Source organism: Stylophora pistillata, chromosome 1, assembly GCF_964205215.1.
Source record: "Stylophora pistillata chromosome 1, jaStyPist1.2, whole genome shotgun sequence".
NCBI classification, from domain to species: Eukaryota; Metazoa; Cnidaria; class Anthozoa; order Scleractinia; family Pocilloporidae; genus Stylophora; species Stylophora pistillata.
Genome location: NC_142519.1, coordinates 29,120,755 through 29,141,190, shown reverse-complemented (window position 1 = coordinate 29,141,190; position 20,436 = coordinate 29,120,755). Strand labels below are relative to the sequence as shown.

General features: G+C 39.4%; 1 protein-coding gene and 3 pseudogenes across 5 annotated transcripts in view; 2 read left to right on the top strand and 2 right to left on the bottom strand.

Annotated features, from left to right (window-relative positions):
• Positions 1–20,436, bottom strand: part of LOC111329025 (prolactin-releasing peptide receptor) — a 43,284-nt gene that overhangs the window by 9,372 nt on the left and 13,476 nt on the right. The window contains exons 1-2 of one of the 5 annotated variants that reach the window (XR_002694667.2): positions 8,936–9,314; positions 6,745–8,818 (exon numbers count right to left, since the gene is read on the bottom strand). The exons of 1 other annotated variant lie outside the window; for it this stretch is intronic. The gene's annotated coding sequence lies outside the window, so the exon portion shown is untranslated. Of the gene's footprint in view, positions 1–810; positions 887–6,744; positions 8,819–8,935; positions 9,315–20,436 lie in introns of those variants that run through there. 3 more of the 5 variants (XM_022933605.2, XM_022933608.2, XM_022933611.2) reach the window with 3 other exon arrangements.
• LOC148741999 (uncharacterized) lies at positions 3,684–6,605 on the bottom strand (annotated as a pseudogene).
• On the top strand, positions 16,210–17,408 carry LOC148741998 (uncharacterized; annotated as a pseudogene).
• LOC148741997 (uncharacterized) lies at positions 17,402–18,945 on the top strand (annotated as a pseudogene).

Sequence of the window (20,436 nt, the reverse complement as noted above, 5' to 3'; positions counted from 1 at the left end):
AGTAAGCAAAACGTCAGTCACACATTTAAGATATTTATAGGAGCAGGAAAATAAGCAGACGATAGTTCAAACCATTGTTATTTTTCCCTCTATTCTCGGGCCTAATAATTGCTATATAAAGCTGGATATGACAGAGCAATAATTAAGAATTTACACATATGAGATGCAGTGTACTGTTTAACCGGCAAAGCAACCATGTACTTCCTGTGACTTCGCTCTTCATTCGAAAATATTTTTCAACATCAAGTTTAAATACACATACTTTCTTGGATCTAAATATGCTTCGATATTAGAATTCTCGTAGCGGGTTATAAGTTGGAGCATTCCTCTGAATTTTCTCATGATCTTTCTTCATTCTCGTTCACTCGACTAGACTTTGGACTCTACATTTCGTATTCGAAAGTATATTAACTCTTACTCCTTCAGCTTTGACATAGCTACACTTTAATTTGCTCAGAATACTTTGCTAAATTTTCTATATGCCCACCAAATCGCAGTTGGATCTACAGGGGATTTACTTCATCAAGACCCAGTCAGTCCCTTTGAACATTCATAAACCTGCTTGTAGCAAAACTAACATAAGAAAGGTAGTGGAAAATACCCATGGAATGTGATTTCAGGCCTATGATTTTTCAAAATTCATTTTTGAATGATTAAAATAAGGATTACATTGAAAAAAGAATCAATTTTGTCCGGAATATTTTTGAGGCGCAGTACAAGAGCCCCCTGACGGTGGTGCAAGAAGTTAGTTCGCCTCCTGGTGGCAGAAGCCACAAGCCGAAAAAACTGAAACGTAAATCAACTTCTCACCGTTTTTTTACCTCAGAGAATGCTTTACAGAGTGAAGTTGACCACGAGGAGATTTCCTCTTCAATCAAGCTCGTTGTGTGCTGTTAAACGAACAAAACGTACCATGTAAGTTATTTTGAAGAACTGAACTTGACTGATAAAACCTCCGATTTGGTGATTCATAATTTTCGTTACGTTGATATAACGCACATTGCATGTGGCAACTGTTTTGGAAGCTCGATTAGAATTACAATCTTTCCTAGATCCGCCCATTTTACGTATACAAGCGTGTAGAGACCACAAATGTTTGAGCATAAATCCGAGGCTGTCCATACTTATCGTACGTCAGCGAAATATAAAATGTTTGAATGTAATAACTAATTCACACTTGGTAGTGATAAATTAAAATGCATCTTATGCTGAGACAGCTGGGTCACACAGCCAGCCAGGAAGGCGGTCGGAATGTTGTCATGGATCAACTTTCTTTTTTCACCACTATTGAAACTGTTTGAATGAAAACTTATCACGAATACTTTTTTGCAGACAGAAAGAAACATTTTAATAATACTCCACTAGATATTAGTCACCTTTCTGCGATACAATGTCAAACAAATATTAACTAAATAATTTATTTTTGCGTTTTTATGAAGAATTATCTCTTCTATCGCGCCAAAAATCTAAGTTGACGAGGAGCGTTGACGCTACTCCGCTAATTTCAGGTCAACTTCCTGCAATGCGCTGTCAGGAAAATGTAAATTCTGGAATCTGTTTTTGCCTTTTGCTTTATTTTTTCCTCTTCTTAGCCGTTTTCATGAAATATTTTCCTTAAGATCTGAAAAATACTTAGTTAAAAAGAAAATTCATTTTTATGTTTAAAAAATATAGATTGTTTTCGACAAAGTATTCCCCGAGAAATTAAAAGTATGGTTGAGAAGAATAGCCGTTAAACAACTAAACAAACTAAAGAACATCAAGTCATCAAGAAAAGGGGAGAAAATTGCATTAGTCTTTCAACAAAACCCATACACTGTCGCCCAGGAAGAGAAGCGAAACCAACCGAGATGGATTGTTGATTTGCAACTCTTGGACATGGACACAGAGTAAAAAAACATGTTTACAGCAGCTCGAAGAAGAGTAGCTATCTTTTTAAAGCCAACATTACGAAAGAATGGTCGTAAGCTTGATCAACGTGATAACCGCTTTTCCAAAATGATGTCCTAAATCTAGAATTTATCATTGGGTAAGTGTATTTCGTATTGCGAAGAAGATCATTGTTCAATCAATCAAAGTTTGTTTTACTTGGGATAAGGCAGTTTCATTGAGAAAAATAAAACTTAGAACTTTTCAAATATATTCTGAAGACCAAAGTGCGATATTCGACCATAATCGTTTGCATTAGTTTTGCACAGTAATGTATGTTTTAGTAACACTAGTATCGCAGAGGTCAGTGGTTCGAATCCCGTACAGGCCTGATTTTTTTCAGGTCTGATTTTCGCTATTGCATAAATAGCGCTCTCTACTGCGAAGATCGTGCATCATACGCAAAGTTGAGTTTGTTACTATTTGCGTCAAAATGTTGTTACAAATTACGTAGAGCGATAATTATTACAAGATGTTGCAATTATCTATATTACAGGATGCGTAGGTTTTTACAAAATCCCACAACCGTCATTATAAAATGAGTCGTTACTAAAAATGCCGCTGAAAAATGGTGCTTATTTGGAAGAAAGTAGTGCAAATACATACATACAGTGCAGTTCAACTGTATTGATATTGATCACATCCATCGGCTCCGTCAGTATGGAGAAATGCCTTCATCTCATCGGTGCAAAAAAATAAGTAGTGCTTAAAGACTACGAAGAGTTGTATAAACTCTCAAGCAGTCTTCTTGTCTGCCACGACAACTGCACAATCGCGATCAAACGCGCTTGTCGAAAGCCCATACAGAAAAAAAATTTCTCTTTTTACCTCTTTAAGGAATTTGAAATGACAATTGGATAAAAATAGAACTACAATTTTGTTAGAAAGAGACAATTCCACTCTACAGCGTGTAGGTTCATTTCGATGGTGAAATGGCTTACGGCTTCTAAGGTAGAGGGAAAAGAGAAACCATGAGACCGATGCCGTATGCGAAAGGCTTAAAGATCTGGCTGCAACGACTTGCAAGATGCAACAATGGAAATAAGCATCCATGTGAGATCAAGATTAGACTAGAAAACGTGCACTATCAAAAGGTTGTGTAAATGAAGACTTCGGTTTCGTTTCTGGGAAGTGTAGATAACTTTACCCCAGAGCTTGCAGACATATTTTAAAATCACACTTAATAGATTGTGTATTGCACTTCACCGAAGTTGGATGTTACCTTGTACATCTATCGATCGGTTTCATATTTAAAGAATCGAATACCTGAAATATTACTTTTGCTGCTCTCTCACTTCAGCTTACATGGAACGTCTTCCTACAAAAATCATTGAATCCGTAGACAGGAAGCCAGTCTGTATACAGATATAGAGGATATAACATGGCCGCTTGGGGATACGAATTTTATCTTCTCGTACTGAAAGTATCTCTCACTCGTTCGCTACGCTCATTCGTGAAAGATACTTTCAGCACGAGAAGATAAAATTCGTATCCCCAAGCGGCCATGTAATGTTCTGTTTATTATATAGATACTGATGAATTTTCCACCTAAAAGAGAACTCTTTTTATTCATTTTCGAAACAGCAATTGGGTAATTATGTTGGTCACCATGGCCACACCAATATCCTCACACGTGAAAGATAAAAAAAAAGTATCTTCACTGCGCGCGGTGAAGATATGAGATTTTAGTAAAAGGAGAAATACTGGTATTTCATCAGTATCTATATAATAAATACCAGATAATTAACCCAAACGTGAAAGTTCCTACGGTGATTATAACGAGATATGACACAATCCCCGATCAATCAGAGCGCCTGCATCTCTCTAATCACCTGAACAATTATTACTAATAAGAATATTTGCCCAATCAATCCATGCCACATTGGACAGTATTATTCAAATATTAGGATGCAAAAATGTTTGCGACAGAGTCAGTAAGTCTGCCTTTCGCCACACTCACTATGTGCTGCATTTCAGTTTCACACATCTAGTTCAAGTTAGCTTAATTTATCGACTTTTTAGATATCAAGAGGAAATGAATTATTGAACGATAACTTTTGCTACTCCCTTACGTCCATTCTGGTGGGAGGTTACTTTTTAGAGCAATGAACTCAAATAAGGAAGGCCAGTGTTAAAGTCCTAAATGTAATAATTCAATAAGCCTAAATGTAATAAAGTCATAAATGTAATAACATTTGTCCTAAATGTAAAAACATTTGGTCCTAAATGTAATAATCCTTCAATGCAATAGTTTAACTGTGCTCGTGCATCCACAATGAGATGTTGAAACGACAACTGTACAGAGAATCCTCAGACCAAAACTCATGGCGTATTGTGGGCTCGCTCATTGATTTTAATCAGGGCTTTTTTTTTGACCGAACAGGCTTGGTCAAGAAATTTTATGTTTTCGGCAAGTAATTTTTCACGGAAAAGAATGCGTTTTCTTTTTAGTATTACGAATAACGGAAAAAATTCTATTTGCAAGCAAATATTTCCTTTATGCCTTTTCTCCCTTATAAATTCTATGAACAACCCAAATATGCTGCCTTGCCTGAGCTATGTTTACTGGGCAAAATTATAACCAATCAACAATTGGAGTAAATGGCTATGGGCAAAATCCCATAGCCGCATTTATTTAAAATTGCTGTTCAATCAAATCCTTGATACAAAGTTTGGCCCAGTGAAGGTGAGGGCACTGAAAACGCCAAAGCATGTGACCGCACACATGCCGCCCCACCCCAGGCAAGCGCAGCACAGGAGCAAGAGCCGCCCATCCATGCTAATGCTCCGAATCACAATAGTCAACCATTATGCCGTTGAATAGTCTATTTGAAGGTAAGCTAGGAAGTGCCCACCTCAAGCAAGGGCCACACATGCGAGTTACTGCCCTGGGTCAACATTAAGATAAGAAAAGACAAGTATAATGAAACTTAGACCTTTAAATAGACTGTCGAATGTAATCAAGATAATGCCGACCTAAGGCAAGAGCCGCCCATGCTAGCTAATGCCCCAGATCAACAGTTGGATACTAAACTAAATATGTGAAATAAGGCTCAAAAGCCTCACTTAACGTCCTCGATGTATTTGACACAATGCCAACCCCAGGCAAGAGTCGCCCATGCTAGCTAATGCCCCAGATCAACAGTAGGATACTAAACAAAATATGTGAAATAACGTCCTCGATGTATTTGACACAATCCCAACCCAAGGCAAGAGCTGACCATGCTAACTAATGCCCCAGATCAACAATGGATAGTCCTTTATTAATGGACAATTTATATGAACCTTCCTTACTCAAGTAATAAGAAAGAATATTTTGGGGTACACCAAAAGTAAGAACCACCCTGCTACCTAATACTGCAGGTGGAAGAAAATAGTAAACTGAGGCAAATTGCACCCGCTGGATGGTGAGAAAATAACAGCTTTAAGAGCAAAGACTAGGTGTTCTAATATACTTAAGAAATGCATTAGATTTCCATCGCCCTAAGAGGCGGATTTGAGCATCGGATAACTCCTTATCTGCAGCGTGAGAAGCAGCACCAATTCGAATACTGTGTCCCTTGTAGAATGAGGGGGACAAACCACAAAACTGTACGGCAGATGACAACTGATTTGAAAAATGAGACCGAGAAACTGGAGCCTTATCCCCTGTAATGAAGAGAGTACCCGGTCGGGTCCCTCGCATTGCTAAATACTTGGCCAAAAGTTCAACAGGGCAGGATTGTGGCTGACGAGACACCAAAATGGAAAAAGGGGGAGCATTGTAACTATGTTTAAAATTACCAAAAGTAATCTTTAAAGCATTCAAATCCCTTGAAGAGCTGAGCAGCTTATTAACATGCGAAATTTGTAAGGGAGAAGTATCACTCCGCCCACTATTTGAGGTCATTTCACCAATTCGTAAAAAGGCGAAGAATGCTAGTGAACACGTTGCCTGAAATTGACAAATTTGTTAAGGAGAACCAACCAAAGAAGGTGCCACGGAAATTAATTTAGCTACGATGGGCAGTGTAATTGGAAGACGACTGTCAAGGCGAAAGCCAACTTTGTGAAAACCTTTAAGCATCTGAGCAACATAAAAAACTTAAGAAGGATCTGAAAAGCCCTTCAGCTTATGGCAGTAACCCAAACATGACACATAGGTCATCACAGTGGATGGAGCATACTGTGAACGAAACAAATAAGCAATAAATAAGGCCAAAATGGAAGGTGAAATAGGCAATGCTCGAAAAGGGAGATGAAAGGTAGAAATAAAAAAGTGATGAAAAAGCTTCCAAGCACGCTGATAAGTTGGTATGGATGAGGGCTGAAGACTGGAGCGAAGTAAAAAGGAAGTTATTGAAGCCAACTCAGCGGCTGCAGATGTGGAGGTATGACTCGTGTTCGAGTGCCGTTCTTCAAGACGGCGGCAACGATCCTCAACCAATATCTCACCGATGTTCTAGAGCCTTGTCCCAACGTTTTTGCCTGGCGCTATACGGGCTTTAGTAATCCTACCGTCAGTCCTTGCTTTCCCGATGGCGTTCACTTAAACCCTTAAGGCCAATATTCTCTTTATCGAAGCTATCGGGGAGCTATCTTGAAGGCCCTTCGCTCGCTTTGATTACTCACCTTGCGGCTTTCTTTTTCTGGTATTGTTTTATAAGGCCCTGGTGCTGGATTTTATTAAACACCATCAAGAAGGAACGGAGTGCCGCTCACATGGGAGCCTGGTCACTTGGCAAGCACAAGTATCCTAAAGGGTATTGGGTATAATCCAAATAAATGCCATCCCAAGTCCCAGGCCCCCCAAAGAAATAAAAAGTACACAATGGGTAGAAGAAGCATAAATAGTTTCTTTGTTTCACTTATCGCGACTGGCAACATCTCAACGTCTATTGATTATAGGACACGACTCCAATTGCTGAAACTTCTACCTATCACGTATTGGCACGAATTTATGGATATGATATTTTTCTACAAGGCTACGCATAACCTTGTCTCTTTGAATGGTTCTGTATTACCTGTAAAGCGTGTTGCAAGAACTACACGCTACACTAACGCCGTCATCAAATTTGTTCCTAAAAAATTCATACTACTTATCAAGTATTCATCAGAACTTGTCAGATTTGTAACACTCTAACCAGTTCTATTATCATTGAAACCCAAACTCTGAACTCATGTAAAACCGTAATGTTTCACTACTATTTGGCTAGTTTACCTATCTGTTACGATCCGAATAATCCCAAAACCTTTGAGTCTATTTGCTTCAAATGTAATACTGTCCGTCCACTAAACTGTAAGATTACTAGCTGCATGTAGATTGACAGTTTCCTTTCTCCCTTCTCTTGTCTTATTTTCTGTTACTTTGTGGGCCCGCTGTAAGTGGCTATGCTGTTGCGGTATCCCCGCCATTTTTTTGGGGGTCGTTGTCATTTGTTGTCATTTGTTGTCATTTTTTTTTATCTATTTATTTTGATTGTTGTTGCTTGGCGAAGTTAATAAATAAAAAAAATAAATAAATATCATTCACAGTTCACGGTTTTTAACTTTTTACAATCACGAGTCATGGCAATTAAAAACAGCCAATCACGTACCACGGAAAACTCCTGCATTTGCATTTAGACATGGAGACGAGACGGACGAGACGAAATTATCTGTCTGACCACTTACTAATGCAGATTTAAAACACAAAAATGTGCGACTACTTGTTGAAGAATCATAGCATGAAAACTGAAAGTTCTTAACCTTAGTATCCCAAAGAAAGTTATGAGAAGACAAATCCGAATTTGCGGAAGCATTGCAGTTGTAAACGAACAATGTAATTAATTTAATTTTACCATTAGTTTTGTTAACCCATTCAGACTGGGAACAATCTAGGACGTATGAAAGAAATGAAGCGGAAATTGTTTCCAAACAGAATTTACATAAACTTCAACATTGCCTGTATTCAGGGATACAACTCATTAATCGACAGCAAATAAAGGCGTATTCTTTGCATTTTCTTCTCAATACATAGGACAACATTGTATTTTAATTTCTCTTTAGCGTCCTCCAAAATATACCACAAGCTGTAGTGGGAATTATGTTGAAAGAAATCGAAAGTGATGACGCAGGAATATTGGCAGCTGAAAGCTTTTGAAAAGTCCCGCGATGTGTGTACTTTCCTTAGTCTTAAAACTCCTTAAATGGTCTTTAAGGTATAGCCCTTTGCCTCTACTTTAAGTTAGACTTTGAGAGATACTTCTTTTACTAAGATACAATGAATATATGAAGTTCATATATTTTGAACTGCGGTATTAGATACGTATGATGCACGATCCTCGCTGTAGATAGCGCTATTTATGCAATAGCGAAAATCAGACCTGAAAAAAATCAGGCCTGTACGGGACTCGAACCACTGACCTCTGCGATACTAGTGCAGCGCTCTACCAATTGAGCTAACAAGCCAACTGGGAGCAGGCCGTTAAGTTAATTCATAATAAACCCGTGAAAGTGATAAATAAGATACAATCAATATATGAAGTTTATATATTTTGAACTGCGGTATTAGATACGTATGATGCACGCAGTTCAAAATATATGAACTTCATATATTGATTGTATCTTATTTATCACTTTCACGGGTTTATTACGAATCAACTTAACGGCCTGCTCCCAGTTGGCTTGTTAGCTCAATTGGTAGAGCGCTGCACTAGTATCGCAGAGGTCAGTGGTTCGAGTCCCGTACAGGCCTGATTTTTTTCAGGTCTGATTTTCGCTATTGCATAAATAGCGCTATCTACTGCGAGGATCGTGCATCATACCCTTCTTTTACTGTTTGAATAGGTTGGAAAATGTTCTTGTTTTCCGCGATAAGCGATCGTCTCAGTATTTGGTTAAGGTGTTTGCTTTCTCTTTTCTGTTGTGACTGTTTAAAAAGGGAGTAACAAGAGAAATCGATCAGAAAGCGACAACATGTAGCGATCTTTCTTGTCTTGTCAAGAAAGATGCATCTAATTAGTGGTTAGTCTTGTTATATACCTACCTTGAAATTCACGTTTCTTCACGGCACACAATGAGACTGTTTAGCGTAATCCGCAATTACATCACAAAATTCATCCTGAAACTTGCTCTCAGTCATAGGAAGGCGACTGAGGTTGCGCTCGTTCTACTGTTTGGGTAATACCTCCAGGAAAAACAATCCTAAGCTCCAACTCATTCAGAACTTCGCTCGCAGAATAATCCTATTTATCCAAAAATTTGATCATGGCTCTGCTGCGCGCAAATCCATTGATTGGTTAAGCGTCCGTCAAAAACTTCAATTAAATACCGTTACCATGGTCCATAAGTGTAGAACAAAGTAGGCACTTCGTTGTGATTTATTTCATGACAGATTTAAGTGTCGGGACGCAACACTAGAAATATGTCACAGTTAAACCTACTTAAATGCAGATTATTAACTGGTCAACGCTCTTTCGCCTTTCGCGGGGCAAAAGAATATAACTTTCTTTCAGAATAGCCTCGTATAGGAAAGCCGTAATAATAAAGTGTATTCTATTGTATCGTATTTTATGAAGCTGTTTTTATAATATATGTTTTTATCCGTAAATAGTTATATCTTCATTTTGTAACTTAATATTTTATTATTCATGTATGGCGGAATAGCCTCCAAGGGGGAGCTATGTAATAAAGTATACAATGAATATATGAAGTTCATATATTTTGAACTGCGGTTATAGATACATATGATGCACGATCCTCTCAGTAGAGAGCGCTATTTATGCAATAGCGAAAATCAGACCTGAAAAAAATCAGGCCTGTACGGGATTCGAACCACTGACCTCTGCGATACTAGTGCAGCGCTCTACCAATTGAGCTAACAAGCCAACTGGGAGCAGGCCGTTAAGTCGATTCGTAATAAACCTGTGATGATAAATCAGATACGATGAATATATGAAGTTCATATATTTTGAACTGCGGTCATAGATACGTATGATGCACGATCCTCGCAGTAGAGAGATTTTTTTTTTCAGGTCTGATTTTCGCTATTGCATAAATAGCGCTCTCTACTGCGAGGATCGTGCATCAAACGTAATAAAGTATGTATGTATGTATGTATGTATGTATGTATGTATGTATGTATGTATGTATGTATGGATGTATGTATGTATGTATGTATGTATGTTGTATGTATGTATGTATGTTGCACATATGTATGTAGGTATCTCCGACCGAGTCCTTCTATTTTTCTTGATAAAGAGGAAATATGACGTGTTGTGCCTTAAGAAGGGAAATTTCCCTTTTAAATTAAGACAATTCATCCCAGCGGTATTACACAATCCCCGTCGCGTTACTCTGAAATATTACCTTAAGAATAAACAGACAGAAATTCAAGGAAAAAATTACTTTAAAACCTTTCAATCTCAGCATTAGTTTCAAATGAGCTATTTACAAAGCAAAAAATTATTTGGAAAGCAAAAACCAAACTTAACGTTTTCTACACTAGGTCATCATCGGGGCACCGTCCGCTAAATTACATATTTTATATCCTTAGGTAATTACTGATGGGAAGCTGGAGTTGAGACTAGGCTTCAAATAGTTTATCGGTATCATTAATGTATAAATTTAGCCAAGCCCAAAAGCAGAGCTCCAGTTAATTTATTCTCTAGCCGATTTTATTAAAAATCGTTGGCACTGTCTGTCGAAGAGGTTATCTAAGGAAATTTATGGCCAGTGAGGGTGGGGAAGGGGGAAGGGGGAACTTGGCGGGGTCAGGAGCATCGGGACGATATTCTCACAACTTGCAAAACGTTCCACACCTATGTTAGTCAGCGGTATTCATAAGCAGCTGAAGAACTTCGATGTTCCTGGTGTTTTGAACGGATTTTTTCGAGGATAGGGAAGGTATTCTTCTTCAGATAGACAGTATCAGTTGAAATTATATATTCTATTGAGTGTGTATGATAATTTCAGCGTGAGAAAATTAGCCAAAATTGAAAGAAACGACGGTAAACGGTACGAGTTATGATAGATTTTAGGCGGTCATTGTATTTTAGAATTAGCCAAAATTGAAAGAAACGACGGTAAACGGTACGAGTTATGATAGATTTTACTTTTGGCTTAGCCAGTGAAAGATTTAATATAAAGAAAAAAGATTTTGCTCTAATAAGAATCAAGAACGATTCGTTTATCTTGAGAATCGGGAAAGAGAGCCACCTGTGTTTATAGCACAATAGACCCAAGAGGGTCGTTTAAATTTATTCTTTGTTTTAACTGTCTTCTGCCGTTTTCTGCGACTTCGTCGCAGACATTGTCCACAAGTTGCAAACAACCACACAAGCGAGTAAGTCATTGTATTTTAGAAACGTAGAGGCGTATTTAGTTAAGCTTAAAACAGAAAGATAAAGTACTTGAATGGGCTTTGCGTTTGAAAAGTGTCCAGCTTTTATTTTCCCAGCTTTTAATTGCTTCTACAGATTTCTATAAATTTCAGTTTCTTTTACTTATTTTGCAACAGCGGTTGATTCTTGATGTTTTCGTTGAAAATTTTGCACGGGGAATTTGTGTGCGGCTGGCCAGATTGATCCACTCACACATGTCCAAAGTTTGACCGCTGGTTTCAGTTGTTGCGCAGTTATGCTGTACAGTCAGAATGCTTGGCACCTACCGCCCCAACTGCGTCTAATCTTAGTCAACACCAGGCCCCACACTTACGACTGCAAATACGAAGAAGAAGAATTGCAATGTGACATTCGTCATCCCTTCTCGCCGCAAATATGCCGATGTCTACGTCCAAAACAAACTGAATATCTATCATCATCGTTGATTATGCCTTTGTCGACTTAATTTTGCAATTCAGGCTCCGTTTCGTTCGTTCGGCAGCCATGTGTAATCCCTTAGCTATATCTGCAGTCATATCCTGTCGCCAGCATCGTCGACGATACTATCAGGTCCACTTTTTGCGTCATTGTCATCCTGATAATCAACAGTATCATCCATTCTCCATGGCATTTTATTAGCATAATCCTCGGAAACTTCTCCTTTTCTTGGGTCATTCACTTCGTAGTCTTCTTCACTACCGTTGTTGTGATCCTTAACTTGTTCCAAGCCGTGCCGGTTCGCTGTGGCTCTTATCAAAATGTCCAAGGTACACGGTAGCTGCTGAAACACTTGCTGAAGAACTGAATACATGCTGCCTACCAACTCCTAAAGAGGACACTATTTGGATGTCGATGTTGTACAGGTTTGCTGCTGCATACATTGTTATCTGATCCCCATAGGTCCCACCTCGCGCCGTAAGAGTTAAATAGTCGTCCCAGCAAGCGAACTCATCATCTGCAAAATGCTCCAAAAGAGGAAGGCCGTCACTATCACACGGATTACTTTCTAAGTACACTACAATTTTCTTCCTAATGGTTTTAGTTCGACTTACCACCAAAAAGGTTGTCCCTCAGAGAGAAAGCCAGAATCCCCGCACCAGATCCTTTCGTCCTATCAAATTCCTCAACCACTACTTTGTTCACCTCTAATAATTTTAACATTCGAAACCCCTCTTAATATAGTGCCTTATCGCCATGGTCTTCTTTGACTGAAGGTAGTCAAAGACTACGAAGCGAATGACTACGAAGCGAATGACTACGAAGCGAATGACCCAGGAAAAGCAGAAGTTTCCGAGGATTTTGCAAATAAAATGCTATGGAGAATGGATGATAATGTTGATTATCAGGTTAACATTGACGCAAAAAGTGGACCTGATAGTATCGTCGACGATGGTGGCGACAGGATATGACTGCAGATATAGCTAAGATAGTGCCTTATCGCCATGGTCTTCTTTGTACAGCAGCTGCACGCATTCAACAAGGTCGAGCAGGGCTTCATGGAAGTCGTCTGTAAAAGCAAAAGGTTCCCTGTTCCCTTCGGAGTTTTCACGATCTTTATGTTAAGTCAAAGCAAGTATTAGCGTACTACATTCCGTGTAGATCTCAAAGAAAACTTCCGGAAATGTGTCGCAGGCTCGTAAAATGTTTTTCGCACTCATTGCTATTTTTATCATCGCTAGTCAAAACGTCATTGCTATATGAACTCAAGAATCTTTTCAAAGTCAGTTCAACCAGTCGATACAACGTTAATGGGCAAATCTTTTGTGTCACTGACAGCTAATTTGAAACGGAAGAGTTGTGCTCATTACGTGCATGTCACTCTCATAGTGCCTATTCAGTAGAACAAAATTCTGTTTCAAAGTCAGGTTATGCTGTTTTATTACACGACTTGGGCAGTCAGAGGGCCAATAACTAAAATCAACCAATCAAAATGCTCTATTGCCGATCCAATATTCTCTAAGTATTGGACCGGGCACTGTCCCGATTGGTCCCGAATGATACCGCACTTGTGTCCCTTTGAACTTCAGTCGTATGATAAATCTCGTATTAACCAAGCTTGCTCGGGACCGTACTGGAAGAATATCGGCCCTCGGTCTTTTTTGTACGGACCTCGCTGCGCTCGGTCCGTACTGTCAAGACCTCGGGCCGATATTCTCCCAGTACGGCCCTCACGCTTGGTATATAAGATATATTTATCTAATGTTTGATCGTTATGGAGATCAGCGTGTCGAGCAAACCATGTTCCCTTTTTTTCTTTATATCAATTACTAGACCATTAAAAAAACGTCTTACACGATTAGTTTTACTCACATCTCATAGAAAGCAAGAGCAATATCGCACAAACTGTTATTTTTGCATCCTCAATATTTTGAGATATCGTCCATTTGGGGCGAAAGATGAATAGCAAATATTACTTTTTTTGCTTCCTCGAATCAAGTTAAAATTAAAAGCCTTTTTTTCACTACAATGAATATGTATACAGAAAGTCAATTATCATGTAGGTGTTCTAGATCATTGATTTAAACAGGAATGTTTTAATATGGAATCGGTGCCCATTCATCTCAAGTCATTTTGGACGATATCATACAAACAACAAAGACGCAATAATAGTAGTTTGTACCTTAGCATTTAAAACATTTTCTTTTCACCAGGTCACTTTTCACTGAAATGAGATATAATCGTTTTGCTTTTTGACCTATCAAGGAAAGAAAACTTACGTTTGCTGGTCCATCACCTCAATTCAGATCGAAGGCGTTTTTTGAAGCAATTAATTCCTAAAACAGAAAGCCAGTCTGTAATAATAATAATAATAATAATGAATTTTAATTATATAGCGCACATATCCTGTGCTCAAGGTGCTTTACAATGTTTACATAAAATATAATATATTAATCTAAATGTAAATACAATAATACAATATATCAAGCTAAATGACCATATAGTAATAGATACAATTGTATTGTAAATATGATTCTAATATGCGTAAAACTGTAGGCAAACTTTAAAGTAAAGGGCAATCGTCAACATATTTAGTAAAAAGATAGGTTTTCAGTCTTTTCTTAAAGTTTCCAACAGTGTTAAGGTTACGTAGGTCATATGATAAACTGTTCCAAAGTCTTGGGGCCAGATTCGAAAATGCTCTATCCCCATAAGTTTTTGTATATGACCTGGGTTCTTTTAATAACAAATTTGAAACAGATCTGGTCCCATCACAGATCCTTGTGGAATACCAACCGTAAGTTCCCGTAGTGTAAAAATTTTGCTATTTATACGAACAAACTGGGTTCTGCTAGAGAGATATGATCGAAACCATTCCAAAACTTTGCCTTGGATACCAAAATTAATTTGGAGTCTAGACAACAAGCGAGAATGATTAACTGTATCAAACGCTGCCGATAGATCTAAAAGTACCGGAAAGACGTTCTCACCTCTACCTAAAGATAGTATTATGTCGTCCGTGATGGTAAGAAGGGCTGTCTCAGTACTATGACATGCTTTATAAGCAGATTGTAATGGTTCATGCAAGTTGTTGTTGATTAAATATTTGTTTGATACTGGACGAAAATTAGTAAACAACTCGAAGTCAGCATTCGGCTAGTAACGGTGTTAATAGGGCTACCGTCAAGTCATCTGGCATTACGCCAGTAGACAGAGATAAGTTTGTGATCGTTTTGAAAACAGGAATTAGTTTACAATAGTATTATTTCATGATAGCAGCCGGCAATGGGTCTAATGTGCATGATTTGATTTTAGACCTTGTGATTAAGTCCATTATTCCTTCCTCGGTAACAATTTCAAATTCAGTAAAGCAGGAAGAACAGGTTTTCTCTGGAACAGGTAGACTGTATTGTTCTTGATTCATGTTAGCAAAGCCTCTACGAACGTTGTCAATCTTGGTTGAGAAAAACTCTGCGAAGGAATTAGCCAATTCCTCATCATTCTCTGCTGGCGGATAAAACTTCACATTTTTCTTCTGAAGCAGCTTGTCCACTGTGCGGAAAAGCTTTTTAGAATCATTGGTGTTTTCTTTGATAATACTCGAGTAATATTCTTCCTTAGCTTTATACAACATCCATTAACCACCAAACATTGCCTTAGATAGTTTGTTTTGTCATGATCAAGTCTAGTTGACCGCCACTTGCGTTCAAGTCGACGTCGAATTCTCTTGTGAAAGGCTATATCCTCGTTGTACCATGGAACATTGGGCCTGTCGACTTCTGTGAGAGATTTTATCGGAGCTAGTTTATCAATGTTCTCTGGAAGCACAACATCGTACCTCGTGATTAATGACTGAAGACTGGTATTTTCCTCGAGTAAGCCGGAACTATTAATCATATCATCAAACGACTTAAAGTCAAAATCTTTAAGTCTACGTGAGACAACAGTCATCTGTTGATTCGCGGGTTTCCGTAACTTTACATTAAAGTTGATAGCTTTATGATCAGATACACAGAACTGATCTAAAATTGCCACATTTTTCACATCTAGATTCTCGGAGTTATTCCTGGTAATGATAAGATCCAATATGTGCCCAAGTCTATGGGTCGGGACCGCCACATGTTGTGTAAGATTAAACAAATCAAGTAGATCAATAAATCGACTAGTCATCCTATTAACACCGTCATCTATATGAAAGTTAAAGTCACCCCATATCAAAAGTTCTTCTGGGCATAGTACAATTTCTTCTAGAAAGCTGGAGAATTCTTCAAAGAAAAAGTTTAACATTGTATCTTCTTGAGGACGATAGACGACAATCACTCTGAGGGGTTTGCGACCAACAAAGATCATATCTAAACACTCAAACAATCTAAATGAATGGTTTAATAATCTTGTTTTGGTACTGATAGATGACTTGAACAACAGACCAACGCCCCCACCAGTCCCTGAGGGCCTGGGTGTATGAACGAAGCGATATCTATTCGGACACAATTCTCTTATGATGACGTCATTGTCCTCGGCACGAAGTCACGTACCTGTGATGCCATGTAAGTCTATGTTATAATCGACGACAAGATCTTTCTAGAGCTGTACCAGATCGTCAGCTCAAAAAAAGAGACGATTTTACAATGGAAGCATTGTCGATTCAACTCCCGTCGTGATCTATGATATCATTCAAGTATTGAGGATGTAAAAACATATTTTGTAACGTTTTGTTAGTTTCACAAGAGCATGTATATTAAGTTGCATAAATTTAATACTGCTGAAGTATTTTAAGCGTGTTTGTAAGGTGTCTCAAGGGGCTAGTACACTATTTAAAGTTCATTAAGTTATGCAAGAGCCATTCGAGGCATCTCTTTCAACCCTAGCTTTTGGCCACGTCAGATACCGAAACAGCGAGCGTCCCTCACGCGTCTTTGAAAACTAGCAACGCCAGAGACTCTGCTCAACCGAGTGCTCCTTCCTCGGATACTTCGTTATCAAACGCTGAAACTTTGCGGTTATTTTCCCAGTTTTTGGACGTCAAATTTGATCAAAGGTTCGCCGCCTTCAAGTGCGATCTCGAGGACAAAGAAGCTACTACACAATCGCAGCTTAAGAAGCTGAAAACCGAAACGAAAGTTGCAAATTCCTTTACTTTCAAGGGAAACAAAGTACAGTACGAACTTAACATCTCTTTGCACGACTTAGTGGACAGTGCCATTAAAAACACCTCGAAAGGAAACCTTTCGGCGGCGATTTCTGAACTTGAATCTGTGAAGACACTTATTACAAAACGAAACAAGCTTATTCGCTTCGCGGATAAGAGTCCCGCGGGCTGGACAGCCGTTGAGGAGTACGAATCGGATGAGTTAGCGGAGGATTCTGAAGATGAAAAGAAGCTTCGTTCCGCAGAGAGACGGGCATTGGCTAAGATCCGCGAGAAAAAGCGTAGGATATCGTCTGCCCGACCTAGCTATACAAGTACCCGTCAGCCATCGAATGAGGTTTCTTCTCCTGGGTCTTCCAATACTTTTCCTGTTAATCAGCAACTTTTTCGTGGGCAGTCCTTTCGCGAGTGTCGACCTCAACCTTCGGACAAGTACTCAGTTGCGGGCAGAGAGGTCATTGGGCAAATTCAACTTCCTGCCCCAGCCGCCTTAGAGGAGCTGTTGCAGTCCCTTCAAGAAGCAAGGCCGCAAACTGACAACAAACACAAAGTTACATTACAGAGATTAGGCAAAGATGAGTATAATTTACTGAATTTGGTTACATGCTTAAATGACTTTGATCCAGTGGAACTTGTGAAGAACTCTGTTGATGCGCCTGATTTATCTGGTGATGTAATAAGACCCGAATATCAGGAGGGAGTTCCTATCGTTAAAGTTAAAGGTAGTCTTAAGCGCAATGTAGCTTTTTGGGAGCATATAGGCGCTTCTCGTTTCATTCGCGATACTATTGTATTTGGGTATAAGATCCCCTTTATTTACAATCCACCCGCAGCGAGCTTTGGCAATAATCGATCTGCCATTCAGCATAGTGAATTTGTGGAACAAGCTATTTCTGATCTCCTTGTAGCAGCCTCAGTGGTTGAATGTGGGTGTGTCCCTACTGTGGTAAACCCCCTATCTGTTTCCATTCAGGCCAATGGTAAGTAAAGGCTCATATTAGACTTACGATATCCAAATCAATTTGTAAGGAAATCCAAGATTAAATTCGAGGACGCGAAAACCACGCTTTATTCCTTTATCGATTGTTCGCAGAATTGGCTCTTTTCCTTTGTTATCAAATCTGGTTATCATTACATTTACATCTTTCCCCAAGATCAAGAGTTTTTAGGCTTCACCCCCTGGTCTAAGGATGGGATTACTCGATTTTATAAATTTACTGTTTTGCCGTTCGGCATTTCCACCGGGCCCTATATTTTTACAAAAGTTCTGAGGCCCTTTATACGTTATTGGCGTCTCCAGGCTGTAAGAATTGTTGTTTATTTGGATGATGGCTTAGGCGTATGTCCTACATTTCCTGACCGTTATCCCCAGTCTATGGCTGTGAAATCAGACTTGTTCCGAGCGGGCTTTGTAGCTAATTGTGGTAAAAGCATATGGGTCCCAGTTCAGTCTCTCACATGGTTGGGCTATCAATGGGATTTAAAGCATAATTTGTTATCTATTCCTGTGGAAAAATCGACAGGCTACTACCGAGTATTGACATTGTCCTCCTTCAAAGTAGATTACCAGCCAGGCAACTGGCCTCTGTAACCGGAAGTATTATTTCTAATATGCTTGTTTTTGGCAACGTGTGTAAGCTGATGACCAAAAGCCTACACAGGGCTCTCGATCGCAGGAAAGGGTAGGATTCCTATGTTGAATTAGACCCATGCGCTCGCAAAGAGTCAGAGTTTTGGAAGAATAACGTTTCTAACTTGAATTCTAGGTCGTTTCTCAATACTGTTCGTAAGGCATCTCGCATTGTTTATTCAGATGCTAGTGCTACCGGCTATGCTGCCTTTATCGCAATTGATTATACGCTTGTCTCGCATATTAACTGGGATTCATTACAGATGAACCAGAGATCTACCTGGAGAGAACTTCACTGTGTCAGTTTTGCTCTAAAAAGTTTTGCTCACCTTCTCTCAGGCTGCGATGTTAAGTGGTTTACTGACAACCAAGCAGTTCCTTCGATTGTTCATTCTGGTAGTATGAAGGAGCACTTGCATATCTTGGCACTCGACATATTTCACACCGCCAAAGATAATAAGATTGACATTGAAGTTGAGTGGATACCCCGTACTCAGAATGGGAGGGCAGATTATTTGAGTAAGATTCTTGATTATGAGGACTGGACAGTCAAAGATTGCTATTTTCATGCTGTCACCTCTGTTTGGGGCCCCTGCTCAGTAGACTGTTTTGCTAGCTACAAAAATTGCAAGGTTCCCAGGTTCTATTCCAAGTACTTTAATCCAGATTCCTTGGTTGTCTCTTCACTCGCCTTTAGTTGGGTAGGCGAAACATGTTGGCTTGTGCCACCTGTTTCGCTAGTTAAGAAGGTCATCCTTCATGTTTGTTTGTGTAGTTGTCGGAGTTTTTTGGTAGTTTCTTTTTGGCAGTCAGCCCATTACTGGCCCCTTTTGGTGGAACGTAGGGGTGTTTTCAAGTAATTTGTTGCAGACTGTCTCTACGTCGAGAATGGTAAGGATGTTTTCCTCCATAGGGGGAAAAAGAGTTCTCATTTTGGATCAGAGAATTTTAGTGCCCCAGCGCTTTTTCTGTTGCTCGACGGCGCTGTACGGAAGTCGGTATAGGTCGCTGTGGAGTTGTAGGCCGCTTGGCCGCTAGGCCGTTTGGCCGCTAGGCCGTTTGGCCGCTAGGCCGTTTGGCCGCTAGGCCGTTTGGCCGCTAGCCCGTTTGGCCGCTAGGCCGTTTGACAGCTAGGCCGCTTGGCCGCTAGGCTACTGGGTCGCTGGGTCGCTGGACCACTGGGCCTTTAGGCTAGTTTACGACGAACGCACCAGTTTTTTTGCCAGTACATGAAGATTGTCCGTTTTTACGCCACTGGCTGTTTGTATGTAAACCGTTTTAGTCTGGTTGACTTTTTTCATTATTGAGGCTTCTTATTTTCACTGAACTTGCTCAGTCGTTTGCTCATAATTATTTTCTTTTCTTGTTATGTTTGGGTTTCTACAAGTTGGACGTACGTTTGCTTAGAAGATCGCTCATCTAAAGGATTCAGAGCTTCGTAAGTTAGTAGCCGATCTTCCCTTGCGTACAATCGAGTCGAAGGCTCCTTCGACGACGGACCGTTACTCAAGAGCTTTACAAAAATTCAGAGAATGGTCTTCACCTCACAACGAGGTCGTTTGCCAGCCATCGGACGAGATATCAATTGCTCTTTATTTAGAGTCCCTGATTCAGGGTGTTTCCCCTTATTCTTCCCTTCCGTATTAATTGGGCGCATAATTTGTATGGTTTTCAAAGTCCCTGCGATTCCAAATTGGTTAAGAACATGATCAAGGCAGCTAAAAGAAGTATTGCGAAACCTTCTTCCAAAAAAGAATCCGTTCTCCCCGCTATGATTCTAGATATTTGTAATAGATTTGCCGGTCCTGATGCTAATCTTTCTGATCTTCGATTAGCAACCATTTGCGTAACCGCGTATAACGCTTTTCTCCGCTATAATGAGTTAGCTAGCCTACGTTGTTGCGATGTTAGTTTTTGCGATTCTATTGTCAAGATTTATGTTTACAAAA